Consider the following 6,000-nt stretch of genomic DNA (forward strand, 5'->3'; position numbering starts at 1 on the left):
TTTCGACTGTAGGGACTAAATGAAGTTCCAGGTAAAAATGTTCCCCTCAGAAAGTCCCTGCTCACGAGGTAGTACTTTTTCAAAATTCAGGAGGACGAAATCCAGAGGGAACTGGAAAGTTGTGCGCAGTCCTACTTCATTGGACTTAATCTTCACGGTACTTTAGACCATGATAGAAACGCAGACAGCTACAGGTCTAGGGAAAAAAAAGTTCCTGGGACAAATTGTTCTAGGTAATTTCAGTGGAAACGCGGCTTAAGTTGTACTTTTTCAAAGTTCAGGAACTTTCGGGGGTGGGACTTGGGTGCTGAACATACTGATTGGTTGAGTTCACGCAGCATTTTGATTGGTAGACTCCACGCAACATTTTATTTCAACTACCATTTTTAAAATTAATTTGCGGTGCGTGCAGTAAGAGTTGTTTGCTATTCGCATCAGCAATGGAGTTTAAAAAATACGCCTGACGATGTACTGACGATGAGGTTCAGGCTTTATTAAGCTTATAGTAACTCAGATATTTTGTTGTAAACAAATCATTACTTGAAAAAAGTAATCTGATTACATAACTCGTGTTACTTGTAATGCGTTACCCCCAACACTGCTTGTAAGTGCTTTTGTAGTTCATCTTAGCAAGAATATTTGCAGAAAATCTGAAAGCTCATGGAAATCCAGAAAGTTCAGGCAAGTTCACTACTTCTGCGAGATTCTTCTGGTGCTGTGTGTCCGAACGTGTCTCTTAGGCTGCTGTTATCGTGTAGTGTCTGAATGAGGGTTTGGAAACAGGACATTTTGGCAGAATTTTGTTTGTACATTTATCACTGACATACACACATGCTCTTAGCTTTAAACTCTAAGTCCATTTATCACACGCTAAGTCAAACTAACATTTACTCACACTTCAAAGCCACTTCATGGGATTGGAAAGACCCGGCCGAAGTGAACCCAGGTCACTTTATTTTGAAATGCTTTTAAATGTGACACTCCATTAGAATACTGGCATTATACTCTCTGCCAGTGTGTTTATTTTGAAGATGTTAAAGATTGATTTGCTTTAAGGGCAGAATGTGATTGCTTAACCGAATTGTGATGATAGGCTTTGGCTATGTTTGAAATGGAATACTAACTTTGTGCAGCATGTATGTTGCCTGCTATTTATTTTACAAAACATGAAACTGTATGAAATATGCAATGATATAAACAATAGTACGGTACATTGTTAGTGCATTGCATGTTTTATTTCAGTGGCATAGAAATCTGGAAATAAACAGTGACTCTTTTTGCAGTCCAATCAAATAATATGTCAAGAAAGATGTTTCAAAATCACAGCTGATATAACTTCATGTTCATTTGTCATACTAAAAGGTCAAGTTGAGTGCATTGCATTTTGGCATACAGTTCCCAATTGTCATCTTCTAGATAATTGCATTTCCAGTTATCCTTCCGTAGCAGTGGTAGCTAAAAAAAGTATAGGCTACTAAATGGTGAGGGATATGCTAGTAGGCTAATTAGTTGGTATTATTCTAATCTCATGTAGCAGGCTTACTGATTAGCTTGCAAATACTCTAGTCTTCAGTGTCACATCCTTCAGAAATTATTCTTTTGTTAAATGTCTTTACTGTCACTTTTGTTCAATTTAATAATGTATATTTTTAAAAATTCTTTCTGACCCTAAACTTTTGAGTGGCAATGTACATCATAAAGTGATTTTGTAGTCTTTCTAATCAGGCACTGAACGGATTCTTTCAGCCAGTAAAATTGCAAATTCTGCGGGGGATAGAATCCTGCATTAAACTATGGAAAAAGCTTGGAGATTGTTTCTGGCAGGCCATTTCTGTTTTCCTCTGCTGCTGTGTGTAAATCTTCACTGTTTTCTTTACACTAAGCAATGAGTTTGAGAGAAAATAGTGAGACTGAAACCCCACAGGACTACCATCCTGATAACAGACTCTATTACCCACAATTCTCTGCTTGTATTATCTCCTAGTGTTTTTATCTCCTGAATAAGCTGTATTTGGTTCTGTTTAAATAATGCACAACATTTTTCCGCCTCTTTCATTTTTGTATTCTCCTTCCAAAGATCATAAACTGTAGATTTCTCTGCTCTCTGCAAATGTGTGTGTGTGAAGCCGAGATGTTATTAGAGGAATTATAGCAATGGTTTGATTTTCACTGGGATACTTTCCCAAACGGATTGTGGTTGGCATGCTGTCCGATCATGTGTGCTGCCTGAGAGGGCATGCTGCGTGTGTAGTGTATGTGTGTGTGTGTTTTCTGGGATCAGGTTTTAGAGGTCTGTCGAGACACTGTAGGTGCTGACAGCGCTGGCTGCCCTCATGCATGTCTGAAAGAGTTCTATTGACCAGCACTGTATGACTGGGGCGAGGGGAGTGAGAGTAAATCGAGAAGTTTTTAAAAGAGGACTGGGGTCTTTTTACATCTCTGTGGTCTTAGTGTGTGTGGTTTTAAATCCCTGACGATCAGGTGTCATACACATGTACCATTAGGTTTAGGTGATGCAGGGCTGTGATACCAGCTGAACTTGGGTAATGACGTGTGTGTATGTGTGTGTGTCTTGCATGCAATGCACATTCCTTTCATTGTCTTTTTTTAAATTCTGGACTGTCAGTGCTGGTTATACAATTAGAGACTCAACTTTCCTCTATTGTTTCTTTTCTTCCCTTTTTCGGGTGTAAGAGGTCTTGCATATTTATTCTGGCCAAGATCTGCCTACTTAGAGAGTAAGGGGCCGTATGACTGACAGGTGAAGTGACCAACCACTCAATATGCAGTTTTTACGTGACACTTAGAGGAGGGTAAATCTGAAATCAAATATGACCTTATAACCCAAAGAGTAACATATACAGTAGGTGTGATCAAGGATATCTTGTTTACTTGCCACTAAATCTTTGCTCACCCCGCAGTGGATTCAGCTGCCAATTCTGAAGCCGCAAGATGCATCTCACCTATAGGAAAGCATCGGCTCTTAAAACAACAAACAAAAAATAACCATTTAGAATACTACTACTACTAATAATAATACCAAAATAATAAATAAAAATAATTTCTGAAGGATCATGTGACTGTAAAGTAATTTGCTGCTTGGCCATCACAGGAATAAATTGCATTTTAAAATATATTCAATGAAAAAAAACGGTTATTTTAAACTGTAATGATATTTAATAATATTACTGTTTTTACCGTATTCTTGATAAAAAAATAAATAAATGCAGTCGGTGAGCAAAATTGAAAAATAAATATCTTTCTTTATATGAAGCAAGAAATAATTTTATTTTAAATTAATTATTATTTTTATTTTTTTATTAATGAAATTAAATATATATATATTTTGTTATTTTCTTATTTTAAACAAAATAAGAAAAATGTACACTGTTCAAAAGTTTTCACCCCCTGGTTCTTAATGCATCATGTTTCCTGCGGGACCATCAGTGAATGTTTGAACCTTTTGTAATACTTGTGTATGACTCCCTCAGTTGTCCTCAGTGTGAAGAGATGAATCTTAAAATCATATAGTCACTGCTGGAAAGGGTTCAAATATGCTTAAGATGCTGGAAAACCAAAGAATTTGCGGGACCTGGAGGATTTTTCTGAAGAACGTCGGGCAGTTTAACTGCTCAGGAGAATCAAGGGACTCATGAACAACCATCACAAAACAAACAGTTATGGACCATCCAAGTAATGCCACACAGTATTACAAATCAAGGGTATGTCAACATTTGAACGGGGTCATTTTTATAAATTCAGCTTTTTTTTTTCTTTTTTTTTTTTTTTTTTGTAAGCATCTTTTATGTAAAATATCTTATTCGGGACAGTACTAAATAAAAAAATAACATGCATTTTGTATGATCTCTCCTATTTTGTTAAAATAATTAACATTTTGCAGATTCTGCAATATATAATATATTTATTTATTTATACATACATTCCTTGCTATAAATGGGAAAAGTTTAAGATCTGGAAAGCTCATTATACTTTGTCTCTGTCCTCACTTTCTCTCATCCCTTGTTCCCAGTCATATTGTCTTTTTAACTCATCTTTAAATTCATTCTCTACCCTCTTCCAGTAATTTTCTCCACATTTGGAGGGTTTTCATAGTGATTGTTGTATATTTCAACAGGTTTAAGGTCCATTAATAATTCTACTGCTGAAGGGAACGACAGGATTTACACCGCAATGTTATTTCCCAATTGGAGATGGAAAGGAATTGTAGTCATGAGGTCAGAGTTCACCTGAGGTGTTGTTATGTCTCAATGTTGCTATAGCATTGAAGCAGACAGTCTTTCTGTGACCCATATGTGCTGTGCCTAAAAGTGGCTGCTGACAACTATGAGCACATATCAGACAAAAACGAGAAAAATGTAATAACTCATTATCCGCCGTCCCGAGCAGTTAATGTGCTGCTCTACCTTATTTCCTCCGAGGTTTAACTGAGGGCTCTAATTACAGTCTTACACAGGAATTTTAATAGTAGCTTGTGCTTTTTAGATAATGGAAACAAGGCCCCTGGGATTAGAAAAGATTTCCAAAGCCCAGAACACAGACAGCGATGAGAGAGGGGTCAGTAAAAGAGTCCTGCATCTCTCTCTCTCTCTCTCTCTCTCTCTCTCTCTCTCTTTCTTTCTAATTTACCTAATTGCTTTATTTCTCTTCACTTTTTTTCATTGTGGTATGAACCTAGCAGAAAACGATATTTTTATTTTATTTCATTTTATTTTATTTTTTATCAGTGTTTTAAGCTTAAATTTTGAATTTTGTAAAAAATTTGCAATCCTCACAAAATAACAGAACGCATATAATCATTATAATATTTATTTTGACTCCTATAAGTACTATATATCACTTTATACAGGGCCTAAAATACTGAAAGTGTTTCAGGCCCTATTTTGTACCCTGTTCATGGAAAGTGCCTTATCACACTATCCCTCCACAAATTCATCTTTCCGAGTGAAAAGTGAGGAATCAATTACCTCACCAAGTTTGTAACCCTCGGCGGAGCAATTTATTTCTGATGCAGAGAATGACTGTAGTGAAAGAGAAAGCCCCCCACTTATGTTTTTTCTCTTATTCTTGTTCCTTTTCGGTCATTACCCTTGCTGAGTGTGCAGTATTCGTCTCTTGGTACCATATAATCATTCCTGTGAACACAAATTTATGAATACAGGAAATTATTATGTGCATTGATGCACTAGGACTTTATGGACTTAGGGTCCATTTGATATGAGTAATTAGGAGGAAATGAGAATCTGTCTAGAAATGTTTGGATTATAAATATGGGAGGAGATATTTTAAGAATCTTTGAATTTAAACATTCAGTTGTGTTTGAGTTTGGGTCAGAAGAGTTTAATATTGGAATAGCTAAATGGGTCTGGAAAGGTGGTGGTTCTGGAATTGGAAGGAAAGAGGAATCCGATCAGCTCTGATCCTGATTTATGCAGCTCTTCGCTGACAACCAGATAGGTCACATGACATTTTATATAAATGCACTCTTTGTTAATATGTGGCATTAGACCAGTTCTGTGAACTTCAACAGCCAGGAGAGAAAGTGATCCATATTTCACAGGAACTAAAGCTTAAAATTAGTATATCAGACATAAACATAGCTATTTTAAACTCATGCCTGATAAATAAAAATCGCATAAGTGTGTATATACATTTGATTTATTTTTATTCATCAGGAATGTAATAGAAAATTATATCACTATATTGTCATGAGGATTTCAATTTTATTTTAATTTTTCACTTCACTTCACCCCAAGAAAATTATTATAACTTATTTCTAGAAAGCTAATCTATTTTGAAAGCTGCTGAGTCATGATACTGGTAAATGTAAGTATGTTTGTTAACTCCCACTGACATTGGATTGATTCAAATTTAACTAGTACAGTATCATAACACTATCCTTCAGATATTGACTTAGATTGTAATGTAACTGGATTAAGATGTTATGACAGAAGAATGACCTTTAGAAGAATTTCCTTTTTT

General features: G+C 35.8%; 1 protein-coding gene across 2 annotated transcripts in view; it reads left to right on the forward strand.

The window, feature by feature from the left end:
- The window catches only part of gpc5c (glypican 5c), a 170,048-nt gene that overhangs the window by 46,624 nt on the left and 117,424 nt on the right, over positions 1-6,000 (forward strand). The gene's annotated exons all lie outside the window — the stretch shown is intronic.

This window comes from Ctenopharyngodon idella, chromosome 2 (genome assembly GCF_019924925.1).
Source record: "Ctenopharyngodon idella isolate HZGC_01 chromosome 2, HZGC01, whole genome shotgun sequence".
NCBI classification, from domain to species: domain Eukaryota; kingdom Metazoa; phylum Chordata; class Actinopteri; order Cypriniformes; family Xenocyprididae; genus Ctenopharyngodon; species Ctenopharyngodon idella.